At 41.5% G+C, this 19,585-nt stretch overlaps 22 non-coding genes across 22 annotated transcripts; all 22 read right to left on the reverse strand.

Annotated features, from left to right (window-relative positions):
• Positions 1-5,609: 5,609 nt before the first annotated feature.
• On the reverse strand, positions 5,610-5,683 carry trnam-cau (transfer RNA methionine (anticodon CAU)). Its single transcript has one exon. It is a non-coding gene; the product is annotated as a tRNA-Met (tRNA).
• A 317-nt stretch (positions 5,684-6,000) lies between these two features.
• trnag-gcc (transfer RNA glycine (anticodon GCC)) lies at positions 6,001-6,071 on the reverse strand. Its single transcript has one exon. It is a non-coding gene; the product is annotated as a tRNA-Gly (tRNA).
• A 669-nt stretch (positions 6,072-6,740) lies between these two features.
• trnam-cau (transfer RNA methionine (anticodon CAU)) lies at positions 6,741-6,813 on the reverse strand. Its single transcript has one exon. It is a non-coding gene; the product is annotated as a tRNA-Met (tRNA).
• Positions 6,814-7,286: 473 nt separating this feature from the next.
• Positions 7,287-7,357, reverse strand: trnag-gcc (transfer RNA glycine (anticodon GCC)). The gene has a single exon. It is a non-coding gene; the product is annotated as a tRNA-Gly (tRNA).
• A 669-nt stretch (positions 7,358-8,026) lies between these two features.
• Positions 8,027-8,099, reverse strand: trnam-cau (transfer RNA methionine (anticodon CAU)). The gene has a single exon. It is a non-coding gene; the product is annotated as a tRNA-Met (tRNA).
• A 473-nt stretch (positions 8,100-8,572) lies between these two features.
• Positions 8,573-8,643, reverse strand: trnag-gcc (transfer RNA glycine (anticodon GCC)). The gene has a single exon. It is a non-coding gene; the product is annotated as a tRNA-Gly (tRNA).
• A 1,231-nt stretch (positions 8,644-9,874) lies between these two features.
• trnag-gcc (transfer RNA glycine (anticodon GCC)) lies at positions 9,875-9,945 on the reverse strand. The gene has a single exon. It is a non-coding gene; the product is annotated as a tRNA-Gly (tRNA).
• A 685-nt stretch (positions 9,946-10,630) lies between these two features.
• On the reverse strand, positions 10,631-10,703 carry trnam-cau (transfer RNA methionine (anticodon CAU)). The gene has a single exon. It is a non-coding gene; the product is annotated as a tRNA-Met (tRNA).
• Positions 10,704-11,176: 473 nt separating this feature from the next.
• trnag-gcc (transfer RNA glycine (anticodon GCC)) lies at positions 11,177-11,247 on the reverse strand. Its single transcript has one exon. It is a non-coding gene; the product is annotated as a tRNA-Gly (tRNA).
• A 685-nt stretch (positions 11,248-11,932) lies between these two features.
• On the reverse strand, positions 11,933-12,005 carry trnam-cau (transfer RNA methionine (anticodon CAU)). The gene has a single exon. It is a non-coding gene; the product is annotated as a tRNA-Met (tRNA).
• Positions 12,006-12,478: 473 nt separating this feature from the next.
• Positions 12,479-12,549, reverse strand: trnag-gcc (transfer RNA glycine (anticodon GCC)). Its single transcript has one exon. It is a non-coding gene; the product is annotated as a tRNA-Gly (tRNA).
• Positions 12,550-13,234: 685 nt separating this feature from the next.
• Positions 13,235-13,307, reverse strand: trnam-cau (transfer RNA methionine (anticodon CAU)). Its single transcript has one exon. It is a non-coding gene; the product is annotated as a tRNA-Met (tRNA).
• A 473-nt stretch (positions 13,308-13,780) lies between these two features.
• On the reverse strand, positions 13,781-13,851 carry trnag-gcc (transfer RNA glycine (anticodon GCC)). Its single transcript has one exon. It is a non-coding gene; the product is annotated as a tRNA-Gly (tRNA).
• Positions 13,852-14,536: 685 nt separating this feature from the next.
• On the reverse strand, positions 14,537-14,609 carry trnam-cau (transfer RNA methionine (anticodon CAU)). Its single transcript has one exon. It is a non-coding gene; the product is annotated as a tRNA-Met (tRNA).
• Positions 14,610-15,082: 473 nt separating this feature from the next.
• Positions 15,083-15,153, reverse strand: trnag-gcc (transfer RNA glycine (anticodon GCC)). Its single transcript has one exon. It is a non-coding gene; the product is annotated as a tRNA-Gly (tRNA).
• A 685-nt stretch (positions 15,154-15,838) lies between these two features.
• On the reverse strand, positions 15,839-15,911 carry trnam-cau (transfer RNA methionine (anticodon CAU)). The gene has a single exon. It is a non-coding gene; the product is annotated as a tRNA-Met (tRNA).
• Positions 15,912-16,384: 473 nt separating this feature from the next.
• Positions 16,385-16,455, reverse strand: trnag-gcc (transfer RNA glycine (anticodon GCC)). Its single transcript has one exon. It is a non-coding gene; the product is annotated as a tRNA-Gly (tRNA).
• Positions 16,456-17,140: 685 nt separating this feature from the next.
• trnam-cau (transfer RNA methionine (anticodon CAU)) lies at positions 17,141-17,213 on the reverse strand. The gene has a single exon. It is a non-coding gene; the product is annotated as a tRNA-Met (tRNA).
• A 473-nt stretch (positions 17,214-17,686) lies between these two features.
• Positions 17,687-17,757, reverse strand: trnag-gcc (transfer RNA glycine (anticodon GCC)). The gene has a single exon. It is a non-coding gene; the product is annotated as a tRNA-Gly (tRNA).
• Positions 17,758-18,145: 388 nt separating this feature from the next.
• trnam-cau (transfer RNA methionine (anticodon CAU)) lies at positions 18,146-18,218 on the reverse strand. Its single transcript has one exon. It is a non-coding gene; the product is annotated as a tRNA-Met (tRNA).
• A 473-nt stretch (positions 18,219-18,691) lies between these two features.
• trnag-gcc (transfer RNA glycine (anticodon GCC)) lies at positions 18,692-18,762 on the reverse strand. Its single transcript has one exon. It is a non-coding gene; the product is annotated as a tRNA-Gly (tRNA).
• A 685-nt stretch (positions 18,763-19,447) lies between these two features.
• On the reverse strand, positions 19,448-19,520 carry trnam-cau (transfer RNA methionine (anticodon CAU)). The gene has a single exon. It is a non-coding gene; the product is annotated as a tRNA-Met (tRNA).
• Between the last annotated feature and the right edge of the window lie 65 nt (positions 19,521-19,585).

The raw sequence follows: 19,585 nt of genomic DNA on the forward strand, positions 1-19,585 counted from the left end.
AGATTTTAATCATTAAAACCAAACACTAACGTTTAAAATACAACGAACAAACAAATCGCCACGTGAGACACATCCGACTCGTTAACGTGACATAGCGACTCCCTTCCGCACCACCCGCAGCAAAGTAAATTGGACCAGATTCCTTACCTCGTTCCGCTTGGCGAGGGGTGTTAAGCTATTGTAGTTTGGATGGTTCTGAGGTCCGAGAAGTGCCGCAAGGCTGGCGTCCGGTTTGGTTTCCGCTCCTGATCTGCGCCGGGCTGTACGGCCGGTATTTTATTGCACTGGGGCGGAACGGAACGAGGGATCTGGTGTGTCGATTAAAACCGTCCGCTCCTTTGCTGCAGGTATTAATGCGAGGGGAGTCGCTACGTGTAAAGACAATAAAATAAAACTGAAAATACCCCAAGGCCTAGCTGCACATAACGACAAAATAAACCGAACCCAAAATAGCAGAATAAACAGTATGCATAAACTGGCTGGTTGTGCTGACAGTTACAGTTAGCGTAGCTCAGTATAAAGGGATGTATTTTTTTTCATACACCTACAACTTTAAAATTTTCCTAAAGAGCATGTTGTATCATTTTGTTTGGTCAGTCCATTAACACACATGTAAAATTAAATAGTATTTCACAGTTGTTCCCAAATGGTGTACCACGGCCCTTTAGTGTGCCATGAGGCAAGTCAAGGTGTGTCGTGGGAGTATAAAAATAATACAATATTATTATTGCAATAACTGCTTCTTAACAAAAACGTATATGTATTACTTTTGAAATTATTGTATCAGTTATTTTTATGCAATAATTTCTCAATATAGAGGTATTTATTTACGCCAAAAAAGTCCTTAAAATAACCTTCGAGAACCCTATATTTCTTTGTTGGCTCAGTTGTCAGGTGGTGGGAGTTATTAGTGAATGACACATCAAAAGGCCTTGATTGACAGCCAGTGTGAAGGAAAACAACTTAATAAAAGAGAGAAACATGGGTCAAATTGGATGATAACAAGAGCTTTTCATTGATAGGAATACGGTGTGCCTTGAGATTTTAGATTGCCCTTTGGTGTGCCCTAGGCAGAAAAAGTTTAAAAACCACTGGTGTAGCACGAAGAGTAGAAACTTCTAAATGCAGTGAAAGCGTCTAGTTGGCTCTCCTGTTTTTGTATTTATAGCTTCTTTCACAATGGACAAAAAAACCCACAAATACCCACTAGCATTTGCCTTTTGTCTGCAGTGGGAAAGGGTATGAGCAGCATTTAATCCAGGGTCAAATAACTGTCAATATTAACCAGCACCAGGTTCAATGGCAGTGGTGTAAATATGATGCCTTGGTGGATGTATTCATTTTCTGGCATGATGCAATTTTACCATGAAGGCAATAGAGGCTTGTCAAGCAGTAACCTGACTGAAGGTAGTCAGTTAGTCATCCTGACCAATGAATTATCTCTATCATCAACATATCAATAAAACAATATCAATATTAAATCACAGCTTCATCTCTCATCTCAACCAAGCTCATGAGAACACTGTGTGTCATATTTGATGACCAGCTCCTCTGAGCATGTTGTATCTGTCTCCTTCAGGCCTGACCTGAATAAGTACCACCCAGGCACAATGCACTTCTAGAAAAGAAACTGCAAATGATCCAGAATGTTGCGGTGCATCTTGTCTTCAAGCAACCTAAAGGTGGACATTTGCAGTTGTGTTGTGACTTTTGCTGTTGTGTTGTGGTTGTGTTGTGGCTTATGCAGTTGTGTTTTCTGTTAAAGCTCTTGTGTTAGACGTCTCGGCCACAATAGTTAACACTAAACTAAGCTATTTACCTTTCGACTCTCACATCATAGTTAAATGGTCGCTCCATTTTAGAAAAAAAAAGTTCACATTACTCATTTCAGGGAGTAATATGCCTTTTAAAATAATTGTATAATAAAATCCTCTGGGATCTGGAAGAGACTTTCTAACTTCTGAAAAGTGGTGAAAGGAGAATTCCGGCAGCAGCTGATGCTTTATGCAGAAAATTTTAATGTAGACTTGTTGCATCAAGGAGACCAGAAGGTGGAACAATATACAAATGCTTACAGAGTAACATGAGCAATTGTCAACACCAAGTCTGAAGAAGTGTAACACTGAATAGCTGGGACACCCGTTTAATGAATGTGTGAGAGAGGGTTGGGTTTGTAGTGGATATTCTGTTAAAGGGTTTCTAGTTCTCTAAAGATGTGGAAACTGGTGAAATATCATGCATTGAATGTGTGTCTTTTACAGGAGATAAACATGTCATTCAGTCTAAACTGTCCTATTTCGAAGGCCCCTTCAAACGCCTCCTTCAATTGACGGGAAACAAAGGCACTGGTGAATTCTTCCTGGCACAAACTATCCCAGGATTCATTGTGTTTCAGTGACAAACCTTTTTTTAAAAAGAGGTATTTCTGCCAGCTGGCAACAACGGTACACATGTTACAAAACCAAGGTTCATTAAAACTTTCTCGTTGTGTTCAACTTCAGCTCTGTTGCTCGGCAACTGCAATAACAGAGGGACGAGCTGGTGGTGCCCATCAAGAAAGTCCTGTATAGATCAGATCATTTAATTTAGGTTCGGCCTTCACGGTCTACACAGCCCACAAAAGAGGCGGTCTTCAGGGGCAGCATCGATCACGTCCTCCGGAGGATGCGGCCCCTGAATTGAGACACAGCTAAAGAAAGATAAATAAACACATTTCTAAATGTAATGAATTATTTATTTGTGATAAAAGTAATTATCTACAAAGTATGATAACACTAATGTTTTCCATTAGCAGGTAATATGCTGAATACCTGACAGAACATTCATACAGTTTGTCTGTATCTAAAAATGTTTTTCAGTTAGCTGTTTCCTGAATTATGTAACTATGATGGTCAGAGAGAGCTTGTGATCATATTTAAATTAGAAAATGCTGGCAGCTGATCCATGAAGATATAATAGAAGTTTGATGTTGAAGACCTCCTTGTTCCAACTCAGGCAACTCCTTCCTTCAATGATTCATTCCTGATCCAATCAATGCAATTAATTTACTCTAATAGTGGGCGGCTGTGGCTAAGGGGTAGAGTGGTCGTCCTCCAACATGAAGGTCGGCGGTTCGATCCCCAGTCTGAACCATCTGCATGCTGAAGTGTCCTTGGGCAGGATGCTGAACCCTAAATAGCCCCCCATAGAATAACAAAGTGCTGCAAGTAGATGCACTGTATGAATATGGGTGAATGTGAAACTGTACTGTAAAGCACTTTGAGTGGTCTTCATCAGACTAGAAAAGTGCTATACAAATCCATTTACCATACCATTTACTGTCTATTGCCACCTTCAAACTTATATCTCCTGAGTCCAGTTTCACTTTCACTGTGGTTGCTCACATCATTTGACCAATCTTTTCTTTTCCCAAGGCTGCACCTTATACCAAACTCTTAAATACAGCGTGCTTATTGTCATTGTGTTTAGGAAACTGCAGCTGTCATCTGCAGTGTGTAGGACCTTACTTTCCACTATATACTGGATGCATTTTAAAGCTCTAATACCATTAAAGATCATGTAACACCACTTCAGGATGCAACTGAATAAGCTTTTCAACAGCAGACTTACATTGAGAGACTTCACAGCACTGAGAGCTGCAACAGTGTAATTTGATTTCTTCTCTTGGTGATGTTCCTAGTCATTTGGTAAATTACAGATTGTGAAGTAATTTCCCCCAACACCAACAATCCATCCTTACCCTCCCTGATGAGCTGGAAGAGGCTTAATTTCCTCTGCAGAGTGGCTCCCTCTTGGGTCATTGGACACAACTATCATTGTTTCTTATCCACGTCTCAGTTTGGTTCCAAATTCAGACCCGTTTGAACACGCGGATTAAACATAGAACTAATCCAAGCCAAGTCAATGTATATTTTATACACCACAGGAACAGAGGAATAGCAAAGGAAATCAGATAGTTTTCCTTTGCATTTTCACTCTAATGTTGGAGTCAGCGTTTTCATTCTCCTTTTTCATTTCCTGCATGTCTTGCTGTAGTATGAAAAATGAAATGAAAACTTGTCTGACTCTCATCGAATTTATTTCAGCTTTAATTTAATTTTTCATTTCATTAGATCATATGACTGAAGCTGGTGGGCAACTTTAAATTGATCTGGAGGACATGACCAACTACATATATTAAAGATGTTGTGACTTGTTTTTGTAAGTTGTATATATTGTTAAAAAAATACTTTTATATTAAAACAGTTCATCTGCTTTGAAACAGCAGGGGTTTCACAGCATCAGACAATAAATAACCTGGTTTGTACTGTGAATGCTATTGTGCTGAGCTTTGCTCAAACATTTTTCAAAAATTATGCTTTTCACATCTGACTTCAACCTCACATCCTCTTACTTCAGTTTTCTTAGTTTTTTCTATCCATGAAGGAATGAAAGACATGTTTTACCAAGGTCCCTTTTTTTAAACTGGCAAGGCAGAATATCAATCTTATCAAAGCAGACTATGAAAAATATGAATTGATGAACATTCTTATCTCAAGATTAACCCAAGTATAAATGAAGAAGTGTGTTAAAATGAGGAATCTGAACAGAAATTTAAATAACAGAGGCTAAAAAGGATAAAGTAATTACTTTTTGAAAGCAAAGTCAGAACATATTTGCCTAACGGGGAAGCGTCACCAACTGGAGGTTGCCCACTTGTACAGCTTCGACTAAAAACAACAATACATTTCCCACTAACAAAATGTATATACCCCTTCTCAGCCATGAGTACCCCCGCCACCTTGTGTTGTTTCCCTCTAAAGTAATGTTTAATCACGAGTGCACGCTCCAGTTCAGAATGTGGCTGTAAGGTGCCTAAAGGTTGTTTGCCAACTACCATAAAAAAGACGAAGAAGAAGATAAAGCGAGTTTCTGTGAGATTTCAAGTCTCTGGAATGGCCACTGTGACATTGTTTTCTACAAACGGTAAGTGTGTGGTTGACGTTCTGGCCAAATCATCCAGTCCGATGTTGTGTAGATTATAAGATTAAAAATCGATTAAATCTGTCATCATGTCTGTGGTCTCCCATGTTTTTAAAAACTGGACAAGAGTCAAAATACTCTACTGTGCAGAGGCCCTTACATGCCAATCAAATGTCCAAAATGGACTGATCTCATCCAACGTGTTTGTAAGAGACCTGGAGCCTTGGTTTGTACGGGTTAGCCTTTAGCCTCTCCTCCCGCCTAAACTTAAGCTTGCCAGCCTGACTGACGTACATCATTGCTATACCCTTGCGGGTATTCCGACCCAACCACAGACATTGAGAATAGTTTATTGTATAGTTGACTTTCTTATTTGCTGTTGTAGGTCATAAAGAGGAGGCAATATTATAAAATCTGTCCGTTTCATAACCTGCTAAAAACTTTGAGTAGGGCATTTAAGGGACCCCTATGCCCTGCAAGGAGAATTTATCTGATGTTAAACCACTTCACAGACCCCTAACAGTGGGAACCAGAAATGCATGTGCCTTCATTCCTCTTTAGTGTCTCCACAGTTTCCCGTCCTTTCCAACTGCACAGTGTAAATTACTTGTTGCAAAGTCACTCAAAACCTCATGTAAAAAGGCACATGGCCCGTGTGAGGGTTGAACTCACGACCTTCAGATTATGAGACTGACGCACTGCCTACTGCGCCAACGAGGCCAATGGTACAGAGAAAATATGTGAGAAAAAAAAACGATATTTAAAAGTAGAGGAAATATAAAGGACTACTTGTCAGTCAAATAACCATATGCATCCAACGTCTGAAAATTCGGGATACATGTGTGTATTCTAGAACATTGCTGTCCCATACTGGGTCCAAATAATCCTCTTGGAGCGGGGTGGGGTTAACAGCCCATGTGGACTTTACTGCAAACGACAGAACCAACACCAGTGTGCTTTAGACTAGAAGGAGGCTATGGACATAGCAATCAATATACCCACACTTGAGATGTAAATCATTGGCTAAAGATACTCTGTTGCATTAGCCAGGAATCGAACCCAGACCTCCCGCGTGGCAGGCGAGAATTCTACCACTGAACCACCAATGCTTGTACATGCCTTTTTACGATTTGGATTTTTCGAAAAACGCACTCTTACAGGAACCCTATGGCCTGCCAGGACAATTTATCGGATGTTTAAACCACTTCACAGACCCCTAGGAAGTTTTGGAATGACAATAAATCTTCCTGAATCTGAAATCTTGAATCTTAGAAAGTTACTCTGTTGTGGGGCTAACAGCCCATGTGGACTTTACTGCAAACGACAGAACCAATACCAGAGAGCCTTTTTTTACGATTTTGAATTTTCCAAAACGCACTCTTAAGGGACCCCAATGCCCTGCCAGGACAATTTATCTGATGTTTAAACCACTTCAAAGACCCCTAAGAAGTTTTGGAATGACAATAAATCTTCCTGAATCTGAAATCTTGAATCTCAGAAAGTTGATCACTTGTCCAGGTTATGTCAGCTATGGGTGTGCAGAGGCTCTGTCTGCATTCCTGTCAATCTCGATTTTCTGCACATAGCAAAGAAGCACCACATGGTTTGGCCTGCTTTTCACCAGAAATGCAAAACTACTCTTTCATTTCTACAGTGGGAACCAGAAATGCATGTGCCTTCATTCCTCTTTAGTGTCTCCACAGTTTCCCGTCCTTTCCAACTGCACAGTGTAAATGACTTGTTGCAAGGTCACTCAAAACCTCATGTAAAAAGGCACGTGCCCCGTGTGAGGGTTGAACTCACGACCTTCAGATTATGAGACTGACGCGCTGCCTACTGCGCCAACGAGGCCAATGGTACAGAGAAAATATGTGAGAAAAAAAAACAATATTTAAAAGTAGAGGAAATATGAAGGACTACTTGTCAGTCAAATAACCATACGCATCCAACGTCTGAAAATTCGGGATACATGTGTGTATTCTAGAAAATTGCTGTCCCGTACTGGGTCCAAATAGTCCAAATGTTATGTACCAAGCCATTCGGACAAAACCGATGGTTGCTGTCAAAACTTTGAATAATCCAGAACAAGAGTCATACAAGATGACATATCAGTGTTTGTAAATTGATTTTGAACCAGTTAACAATGAGCATAATAAATCAATGATCTTAATCCTCTTGGAGCAGGGTGGGGTTAACAGCCCATGTGGACTTTACTGCAAACGACAGAACCAACACCAGTGTGCTTTAGACTAGAAGGAGGCTATGGACATAGCAATCAATATACCCACACTTGAGATGTAAATCATTGGCTAAAGATACTCTGTTGCATTAGCCGGGAATCGAACCCGGGCCTCCCGCGTGGCAGGCGAGAATTCTACCACTGAACCACCAATGCTTGTACATGCCTTTTTACGATTTGGATTTTTCGAAAAACGCACTCTTACAGGAACCCTATGGCCTGCCAGGACAATTTATCGGATGTTTAAACCACTTCACAGACCCCTAGGAAGTTTTGGAATGACAATAAATCTTCCTGAATCTGAAATCTTGAATCTTAGAAAGTTATTCTGTTGTGGGGCTAACAGCCCATGTGGACTTTACTGCAAACGACAGAACCAATACCAGAGAGCCTTTTTTTACGATTTTGAATTTTCCAAAACGCACTCTTAAGGGACCCCAATGCCCTGCCAGGACAATTTATCTGATGTTTAAACCACTTCAAAGACCCCTAAGAAGTTTTGGAATGACAATAAATCTTCCTGAATCTGAAATCTTGAATCTCAGAAAGTTGATCACTTGTCCAGGTTATGTCAGCTATGGGTGTGCAGAGGCTCTGTTTGCATTCCTGTCAATCTCGATTTTCTGCACATAGCAAAGAAGCACCACATGGTTTGGCCTGCTTTTCACCAGAAATGCAAAACTACTCTTTCATTTCTACAGTGGGAACCAGAAATGCATGTGCCTTCATTCCTCTTTAGTGTCTCCACAGTTTCCCGTCCTTTCCAACTGCACAGTGTAAATGACTTGTTGCAAGGTCACTCAAAACCTCATGTAAAAAGGCACGTGCCCCGTGTGAGGGTTGAACTCACGACCTTCAGATTATGAGACTGACGCGCTGCCTACTGCGCCAATGAGGCCAATGGTACAGAGAAAATATGTGAGAAAAAAAAACGATATTTAAAAGTAGAGGAAATATGAAGGACTACTTGTCAGTCAAATAACCATACGCATCCAACGTCTGAAAATTCGGGATACATGTGTGTATTCTAGAAAATTGCTGTCCCGTACTGGGTCCAAATAGTCCAAATGTTATGTACCAAGCCATTCGGACAAAACCGATGGTTGCTGTCAAAACTTTGAATAATCCAGAACAAGAGTCATACAAGATGACATATCAGTGTTTGTAAATTGATTTTGAACCAGTTAACAATGAGCATAATAAATCAATGATCTTAATCCTCTTGGAGCAGGGTGGGGTTAACAGCCCATGTGGACTTTACTGCAAACGACAGAACCAACACCAGTGTGCTTTAGACTAGAAGGAGGCTATGGACATAGCAATCAATATACCCACACTTGAGATGTAAATCATTGGCTAAAGATACTCTGTTGCATTAGCCGGGAACCGAACCCGGGCCTCCCGCGTGGCAGGCGAGAATTCTACCACTGAACCACCAATGCTTGTACTTGCCTTTTTACGATTTGGATTTTTCGAAAAACGCACTCTTACAGGAACCCTATGGCCTGCCAGGACAATTTATCGGATGTTTAAACCACTTCACAGACCCCTAGGAAGTTTTGGAATGACAATAAATCTTCCTGAATCTGAAATCTTGAATCTTAGAAAGTTACTCTGTTGTGGGGCTAACAGCCCATGTGGACTTTACTGCAAACGACAGAACCAATACCAGAGAGCCTTTTTTTACGATTTTGAATTTTCCAAAACGCACTCTTAAGGGACCCCAATGCCCTGCCAGGACAATTTATCTGATGTTTAAACCACTTCAAAGACCCCTAAGAAGTTTTGGAATGACAATAAATCTTCCTGAATCTGAAATCTTGAATGTCAGAAAGTTTATCACTTGTCCAGGTTATGTCAGCTATGGGTGTGCAGAGGCTCTGTCTGCATTCCTGTCAATCTCGATTTTCTGCACATAGCAAAGAAGCACCACATGGTTTGGCCTGCTTTTCACCAGAAATGCAAAACTACTCTTTCATTTCTACAGTGGGAACCAGAAATGCATGTGCCTTCATTCCTCTTTAGTGTCTCCACAGTTTCCCGTCCTTTCCAACTGCACCCTCTATGGAATACACAGTGTAAATGACTTGTTGCAAGGTCGCTCAAAACCTCATGTAAAAAGGCACATAGCCCGTGTGAGGGTTGAACTCACGACCTTCAGATTATGAGACTGACGAGCTGCCTACTGCGCCAACGAGGCCAATGGTACAGAGAAAATATGTGAGAAAAAAAAACGATATTTAAAAGTAGAGGAAATATGAAGGACTACTTGTCAGTCAAATAACCATACGCATCCAACGTCTGAAAATTCGGGATACATGTGTGTATTCTAGAACATTGCTGTCCCGTACTGGGTCCAAATAGTCCAAATGTTATGTACCAAGCCATTCGGACAAAACCGATGGTTGCTGTCAAAACTTTGAATAATCCAGAACAAGAGTCATACAAGATGACATATCAGTGTTTGTAAATTGATTTTGAACCAGTTAACAATGAGCATAATAAATCAATGATCTTAATCCTCTTGGAGCAGGGTGGGGTTAACAGCCCATGTGGACTTTACTGCAAACGACAGAACCAACACCAGTGTGCTTTCGACTAGAAGGAGGCTATGGACATAGCAATCAATATACCCACACTTGAGATGTAAATCATTGGCTAAAGATACTCTGTTGCATTAGCCGGGAATCGAACCCGGGCCTCCCGCGTGGCAGGCGAGAATTCTACCACTGAACCACCAATGCTTGTACATGCCTTTTTACGATTTGGATTTTTCGAAAAACGCACTCTTACAGGAACCCTATGGCCTGCCAGGACAATTTATCGGATGTTTAAACCACTTCACAGACCCCTAGGAAGTTTTGGAATGACAATAAATCTTCCTGAATCTGAAATCTTGAATCTTAGAAAGTTACTCTGTTGTGGGGCTAACAGCCCATGTGGACTTTACTGCAAACGACAGAACCAATACCAGAGAGCCTTTTTTTACGATTTTGAATTTTCCAAAACGCACTCTTAAGGGACCCCAATGCCCTGCCAGGACAATTTATCTGATGTTTAAACCACTTCAAAGACCCCTAAGAAGTTTTGGAATGACAATAAATCTTCCTGAATCTGAAATCTTGAATGTCAGAAAGTTTATCACTTGTCCAGGTTATGTCAGCTATGGGTGTGCAGAGGCTCTGTCTGCATTCCTGTCAATCTCGATTTTCTGCACATAGCAAAGAAGCACCACATGGTTTGGCCTGCTTTTCACCAGAAATGCAAAACTACTCTTTCATTTCTACAGTGGGAACCAGAAATGCATGTGCCTTCATTCCTCTTTAGTGTCTCCACAGTTTCCCGTCCTTTCCAGCTGCACCCTCTATGGAATACACAGTGTAAATGACTTGTTGCAAGGTCGCTCAAAACCTCATGTAAAAAGGCACATGCCCCGTGTGAGGGTTGAACTCACGACCTTCAGATTATGAGACTGACGCGCTGCCTACTGCGCCAACGAGGCCAATGGTACAGAGAAAATATGTGAGAAAAAAAAACGATATTTAAAAGTAGAGGAAATATGAAGGACTACTTGTCAGTCAAATAACCATACGCATCCAACGTCTGAAAATTCGGGATACATGTGTGTATTCTAGAACATTGCTGTCCCGTACTGGGTCCAAATAGTCCAAATGTTATGTACCAAGCCATTCGGACAAAACCGATGGTTGCTGTCAAAACTTTGAATAATCCAGAACAAGAGTCATACAAGATGACATATCAGTGTTTGTAAATTGATTTTGAACCAGTTAACAATGAGCATAATAAATCAATGATCTTAATCCTCTTGGAGCAGGGTGGGGTTAACAGCCCATGTGGACTTTACTGCAAACGACAGAACCAACACCAGTGTGCTTTAGACTAGAAGGAGGCTATGGACATAGCAATCAATATACCCACACTTGAGATGTAAATCATTGGCTAAAGATACTCTGTTGCATTAGCCGGGAACCGAACCCGGGCCTCCCGCGTGGCAGGCGAGAATTCTACCACTGAACCACCAATGCTTGTACATGCCTTTATACGATTTGGATTTTTCGAAAAACGCACTCTTACAGGAACCCTATGGCCTGCCAGGACAATTTATCGGATGTTTAAACCACTTCACAGACCCCTAGGAAGTTTTGGAATGACAATAAATCTTCCTGAATCTGAAATCTTGAATCTTAGAAAGTTAATCTGTTGTGGGGCTAACAGCCCATGTGGACTTTACTGCAAACGACAGAACCAATACCAGAGAGCCTTTTTTTACGATTTTGAATTTTCCAAAACGCACTCTTAAGGGACCCCAATGCCCTGCCAGGACAATTTATCTGATGTTTAAACCACTTCAAAGACCCCTAAGAAGTTTTGGAATGACAATAAATCTTCCTGAATCTGAAATCTTGAATGTCAGAAAGTTTATCACTTGTCCAGGTTATGTCAGCTATGGGTGTGCAGAGGCTCTGTCTGCATTCCTGTCAATCTCGATTTTCTGCACATAGCAAAGAAGCATCACATGGTTTGGCCTGCTTTTCACCAGAAATGCAAAACTACTCTTTCATTTCTACAGTGGGAACCAGAAATGCATGTGCCTTCATTCCTCTTTAGTGTCTCCACAGTTTCCCGTCCTTTCCAACTGCACCCTCTATGGAATACACAGTGTAAATTACTTGTTGCAAGGTCGCTCAAAACCTCATGTAAAAAGGCACATGCCCCGTGTGAGGGTTGAACTCACGACCTTCAGATTATGAGACTGACGCGCTGCCTACTGCGCCAACGAGGCCAATGGTACAGAGAAAATATGTGAGAAAAAAAAACGATATTTAAAAGTAGAGGAAATATGAAGGACTACTTGTCAGTCAAATAACCATACGCATCCAACGTCTGAAAATTCGGGATACATGTGTGTATTCTAGAACATTGCTGTCCCGTACTGGGTCCAAATAGTCCAAATGTTATGTACCAAGCCATTCGGACAAAACCGATGGTTGCTGTCAAAACTTTGAATAATCCAGAACAAGAGTCATACAAGATGACATATCAGTGTTTGTAAATTGATTTTGAACCAGTTAACAATGAGCATAATAAATCAATGATCTTAATCCTCTTGGAGCAGGGTGGGGTTAACAGCCCATGTGGACTTTACTGCAAACGACAGAACCAACACCAGTGTGCTTTAGACTAGAAGGAGGCTATGGACATAGCAATCAATATACCCACACTTGAGATGTAAATCATTGGCTAAAGATACTCTGTTGCATTAGCCGGGAACCGAACCCGGGCCTCCCGCGTGGCAGGCGAGAATTCTACCACTGAACCACCAATGCTTGTACATGCCTTTTTACGATTTGGATTTTTCGAAAAACGCACTCTTACAGGAACCCTATGGCCTGCCAGGACAATTTATCGGATGTTTAAACCACTTCACAGACCCCTAGGAAGTTTTGGAATGACAATAAATCTTCCTGAATCTGAAATCTTGAATCTTAGAAAGTTAATCTGTTGTGGGGCTAACAGCCCATGTGGACTTTACTGCAAACGACAGAACCAATACCAGAGAGCCTTTTTTTACGATTTTGAATTTTCCAAAACGCACTCTTAAGGGACCCCAATGCCCTGCCAGGACAATTTATCTGATGTTTAAACCACTTCAAAGACCCCTAAGAAGTTTTGGAATGACAATAAATCTTCCTGAATCTGAAATCTTGAATGTCAGAAAGTTTATCACTTGTCCAGGTTATGTCAGCTATGGGTGTGCAGAGGCTCTGTCTGCATTCCTGTCAATCTCGATTTTCTGCACATAGCAAAGAAGCACCACATGGTTTGGCCTGCTTTTCACCAGAAATGCAAAACTACTCTTTCATTTCTACAGTGGGAACCAGAAATGCATGTGCCTTCATTCCTCTTTAGTGTCTCCACAGTTTCCCGTCCTTTCCAACTGCACCCTCTATGGAATACACAGTGTAAATGACTTGTTGCAAGGTCGCTCAAAACCTCATGTAAAAAGGCACATGCCCCGTGTGAGGGTTGAACTCACGACCTTCAGATTATGAGACTGACGCGCTGCCTACTGCGCCAACGAGGCCAATGGTACAGAGAAAATATGTGAGAAAAAAAAACGATATTTAAAAGTAGAGGAAATATGAAGGACTACTTGTCAGTCAAATAACCATACGCATCCAACGTCTGAAAATTCGGGATACATGTGTGTATTCTAGAACATTGCTGTCCCGTACTGGGTCCAAATAGTCCAAATGTTATGTACCAAGCCATTCGGACAAAACCGATGGTTGCTGTCAAAACTTTGAATAATCCAGAACAAGAGTCATACAAGATGACATATCAGTGTTTGTAAATTGATTTTGAACCAGTTAACAATGAGCATAATAAATCAATGATCTTAATCCTCTTGGAGCAGGGTGGGGTTAACAGCCCATGTGGATTTTACTGCAAACGACAGAACCAACACCAGTGTGCTTTAGACTAGAAGGAGGCTATGGACATAGCAATCAATATACCCACACTTGAGATGTAAATCATTGGCTAAAGATACTCTGTTGCATTAGCCGGGAACCAAACCCGGGCCTCCCGCGTGGCAGGCGAGAATTCTACCACTGAACCACCAATGCTTGTACATGCCTTTTTACGATTTAGATTTTTCAAAAAACGCACTCTTACAGGAACCCTATGGCCTGCCAGGACAATTTATCGGATGTTTAAACCACTTCACAGACCCCTAGGAAGTTTTGGAATGACAATAAATCTTCCTGAATCTGAAATCTTGAATCTTAGAAAGTTAATCTGTTGTGGGGCTAACAGCCCATGTGGACTTTACTGCAAACGACAGAACCAATACCAGAGAGCCTTTTTTTACGATTTTGAATTTTCCAAAACGCACTCTTAAGGGACCCCAATGCCCTGCCAGGACAATTTATCTGATGTTTAAACCACTTCAAAGACCCCTAAGAAGTTTTGGAATGACAATAAATCTTCCTGAATCTGAAATCTTGAATGTCAGAAAGTTTATCACTTGTCCAGGTTATGTCAGCTATGGGTGTGCAGAGGCTCTGTCTGCATTCCTGTCAATCTCGATTTTCTGCACATAGCAAAGAAGCACCACATGGTTTGGCCTGCTTTTCACCAGAAATGCAAAACTACTCTTTCATTTCTACAGTGGGAACCAGAAATGCATGTGCCTTCATTCCTCTTTAGTGTCTCCACAGTTTCCCGTCCTTTCCAACTGCACCCTCTATGGAATACACAGTGTAAATGACTTGTTGCAAGGTCGCTCAAAACCTCATGTAAAAAGGCACATGCCCCGTGTGAGGGTTGAACTCACGACCTTCAGATTATGAGACTGACGCGCTGCCTACTGCGCCAACGAGGCCAATGGTACAGAGAAAATATGTGAGAAAAAAAAACGATATTTAAAAGTAGAGGAAATATGAAGGACTACTTGTCAGTCAAATAACCATACGCATCCAACGTCTGAAAATTCGGGATACATGTGTGTATTCTAGAACATTGCTGTCCCGTACTGGGTCCAAATAGTCCAAATGTTATGTACCAAGCCATTCGGACAAAACCGATGGTTGCTGTCAAAACTTTGAATAATCCAGAACAAGAGTCATACAAGATGACATATCAGTGTTTGTAAATTGATTTTGAACCAGTTAACAATGAGCATAATAAATCAATGATCTTAATCCTCTTGGAGCAGGGTGGGGTTAACAGCCCATGTGGATTTTACTGCAAACGACAGAACCAACACCAGTGTGCTTTAGACTAGAAGGAGGCTATGGACATAGCAATCAATATACCCACACTTGAGATGTAAATCATTGGCTAAAGATACTCTGTTGCATTAGCCGGGAACCAAACCCGGGCCTCCCGCGTGGCAGGCGAGAATTCTACCACTGAACCACCAATGCTTGTACATGCCTTTTTACGATTTAGATTTTTCAAAAAACGCACTCTTACAGGAACCCTATGGCCTGCCAGGACAATTTATCGGATGTTTAAACCACTTCACAGACCCCTAGGAAGTTTTGGAATGACAATAAATCTTCCTGAATCTGAAATCTTGAATCTTAGAAAGTTACTCTGTTGTGGGGCTAACAGCCCATGTGGACTTTACTGCAAACGACAGAACCAATACCAGAGAGCCTTTTTTTACGATTTTGAATTTTCCAAAACGCACTCTTAAGGGACCCCAATGCCCTGCCAGGACAATTTATCTGATGTTTAAACCACTTCAAAGACCCCTAAGAAGTTTTGGAATGACAATAAATCTTCCTGAATCTGAAATCTTGAATCTCAGAAAGTTGATCACTTGTCCAGGTTATGTCAGCTATGGGTGTGCAGAGGCTGTGTCTGCATTCCTGTCAATCTCGATTTTCTGCACATAGCAAAGAAGCACCACATGGTTTGGCCTGCTTTTCACCAGAAATGCAAAACTACTCTTTCATTTCTACAGTGGGAACCAGAAATGCATGTGCCTTCATTCCTCTTTAGTGTCTCCACAGTTTCCCGTCCTTTCCAACTGCACCCTCTATAGAATACACAGTGTAAATGACTTGTTGCAAGGTCGCTCAAAACCTCATGTAAAAAGGCACATGCCCCGTGTGAGGGTTGAACTCACGACCTTCAGATTATGAGACTGACGCGCTGCCTACTGCGCCAACGAGGCCAATGGTACAGAGAAAATATGTGAGAAAAAAAAACGATATTTAAAAGTAGAGGAAATATGAAGGACTACTTGTCAGTCAAATAACCATACGCATCCAACGTCTGAAAATTCGGGATACATGTGTGTATTCTAGAACATTGCTGTCCCGTACTGGGTCCAAATAGTCCAAATGTTATGTACCAAGCCATTCGGACAAAACCGATGGTTGCTGTCAAAACTTTGAATAATCCAGAACAAGAGTCATACAAGATGACATATCAGTGTTTGTAAATTGATTTTGAACCAGTTAACAATGAGCATAATAAATCAATGATCTTAATCCTCTTGGAGCAGGGTGGGGTTAACAGCCCATGTGGACTTTACTGCAAACGACAGAACCAACACCAGTGTGCTTTAGACTAGAAGGAGGCTATGGACATAGCAATCAATATACCCACACTTGAGATGTAAATCATTGGCTAAAGATACTCTGTTGCATTAGCCGGGAACCGAACCCGGGCCTCCCGCGTGGCAGGCGAGAATTCTACCACTGAACCACCAATGCTTGTACATGCCTTTTTACGATTTGGATTTTTCGAAAAACGCACTCTTACAGGAACCCTATGGCCTGGCAGGACAATTTATCGGATGTTTAAACCACTTCACAGACCCCTAGGAAGTTTTAGAATGACAATAAATCTTCCTGAATCTGAAATCTTGAATCTTAGAAAGTTACTCTGTTGTGGGGCTAACAGCCCATGTGGACTTTACTGCAAACGACAGAACCAATACCAGAGAGCCTTTTTTTACGATTTTGAATTTTCCAAAACGCACTCTTAAGGGACCCCAATGCCGTGCCAGGACAATTTATCTGATGTTTAAACCACTTCAAAGACCCCTAAGAAGTTTTGGAATGACAATAAATCTTCCTGAATCTGAAATCTTGAATCTCAGAAAGTTTATCACTTGTCCAGGTTATGTCAGCTATGGGTGTGCAGAGGCTCTGTCTGCATTCCTGTCAATCTCGATTTTCTGCACATAGCAAAGAAGCACCACATGGTTTGGCCTGCTTTTCACCAGAAATGCAAAACTACTCTTTCATTTCTACAGTGGGAACCAGAAATGCATGTGCCTTCATTCCTCTTTAGTGTCTCCACAGTTTCCCGTCCTTTCCAACTGCACCCTCTATGGAATACACAGTGTAAATGACTTGTTGCAAGGTCGCTCAAAACCTCATGTAAAAAGGCACATGCCCCGTGTGAGGGTTGAACTCACGACCTTCAGATTATGAGACTGACGCGCTGCCTACTGCGCCAACGAGGCCAATGGTACAGAGAAAATATGTGAGAAAAAAAAACGATATTTAAAAGTAGAGGAAATATGAAGGACTACTTGTCAGTCAAATAACCATACGCATCCAACGTCTGAAAATTCGGGATACATGTGTGTATTCTAGAACATTGCTGTCCCGTACTGGGTCCAAATAGTCCAAATGTTATGTACCAAGCCATTCGGACAAAACCGATGGTTGCTGTCAAAACTTTGAATAATCCAGAACAAGAGTCATACAAGATGACATATCAGTGTTTGTAAATTGATTTTGAACCAGTTAACAATGAGCATAATAAATCAATGATCTTAATCCTCTTGGAGCAGGGTGGGGTTAACAGCCCATGTGGACTTTACTGCAAACGACAGAACCAACACCAGTGTGCTTTAGACTAGAAGGAGGCTATGGACATAGCAATCAATATACCCACACTTGAGATGTAAATCATTGGCTAAAGATACTCTGTTGCATTAGCCGGGAACCGAACCCGGGCCTCCCGCGTGGCAGGCGAGAATTCTACCACTGAACCACCAATGCTTGTACATGCCTTTTTACGATTTGGATTTTTCGAAAAACGCACTCTTACAGGAACCCTATGGCCTGCCAGGACAATTTATCGGATGTTTAAACCACTTCACAGACCCCTAGGAAGTTTTGGAATGACAAAAATCAGAGGCTGTGTCTGCATTCCTGTCAATCTCGATTTTCTGCACATAGCAAAGAAGCACCACATGGTTTGGCCTGCTTTTCACCAGAAATGCAAAACTACTCTTTCATTTCTACAGTGGGAACCAGAAATGCATGTGCCTTCATTCCTCTTTAGTGTCTCCACAGTTTCCCGTCCTTTCCAACTGCACCCTCTATGGAATACACAGTGTAAATGACTTGTTGCAAGGTCGCTCAAAACCTCATGTAAAAAGGCACATGCCCCGTGTGAGGGTTGAACTCACGACCTTCAGATTATGAGACTGACGCGCTGCCTACTGCGCCAACGAGGCCAATGGTACAGAGAAAATATGTGAGAAAAAAAAACGATATTTAAAAGTAGAGGAAATATGAAGGACTACTTGTCAGTCAAATAACCATACGCATCCAACGTCGGAAAATTCGGGATACATGTGTGTATTCTAGAACATTGCTGTCCCGTACTGGGTCCAAATAGTCCAAATGTTATGTACCAAGCCATTCGGACAAAACCGATGGTTGCTGTCAAAACTTTGAATAATCCAGAACAAAAGTCATACAAGATGACATATCAGTGTTTGTAAATTGATTTTGAACCAGTTAACAATGAGCATAATAAATCAATGATCTTAATCCTCTTGGAGCAGGGTGGGGTTAACAGCCCATGTGGACTTTACTGCAAACGACAGAACCAACACCAGTGTGCTTTAGACTAGAAGGAGGCTATGGACATAGCAATCAATATACCCACACTTGAGATGTAAATCATTGGCTAAAGATTCTCTGTTACATTAGCCGGGAATCGAACCCGGGCCTCCCGCGTGGCAGGCGAGAATTCTACCACTGAACCACCAATGCTTGTACATGCCTTTTTACGATTTGGATTTTTCGAAAAACGCACTCTTACAGGAACCCTATGGCCTGGCAGGACAATTTATCGGATGTTTAAACCACTTCACAGACCCCTAGGAAGTTTTGGAATGACAATAAATCTTCCTGAATCTGAAATCTTGAATCTTAGAAAGTTACTCTGTTGTGGGGCTAACAGCCCATGTGGACTTTACTGCAAACGACAGAACCAATACCAGAGAGCCTTTTTTTACGATTTTGAATTTTCCAAAACGCACTCTTAAGGGACCCCAATGCCGTGCCAGGACAATTTATCTGATGTTTAAACCACTTCAAAGACCCCTAAGAAGTTTTGGAATGACAATAAATCTTCCTGAATCTGAAATCTTGAATCTCAGAAAGTTTATCACTTGTCCAGGTTATGTCAGCTATGGGTGTGCAGAGGCTCTGTCTGCATTCCTGTCAATCTCGATTTTCTGCACATAGCAAAGAAGCACCACATGGTTTGGCCTGCTTTTCACCAGAAATGCAAAACTACTCTTTCATTTCTACAGTGGGAACCAGAAATGCATGTGCCTTCATTCCTCTTTAGTGTCTCCACAGTTTCCCGTCCTTTCCAACTGCACCCTCTATGGAATACACAGTGTAAATGACTTGTTGCAAGGTCGCTCAAAACCTCATGTAAAAAGGCACATGCCCCGTGTGAGGGTTGAACTCACCACCTTCAGATTATGAGACTGACGCGCTGCCTACTGCGCCAACGAGGCCAATGGTACAGAGAAAATATGTGAGAAAAAAAAACGATATTTAAAAGTAGAGGAAATATGAAGGA

The sequence above is a fragment of the Limanda limanda genome, chromosome 18 (genome assembly GCF_963576545.1).
Source record: "Limanda limanda chromosome 18, fLimLim1.1, whole genome shotgun sequence".
NCBI lineage: Eukaryota > Metazoa > Chordata > Actinopteri > Pleuronectiformes > Pleuronectidae > Limanda > Limanda limanda.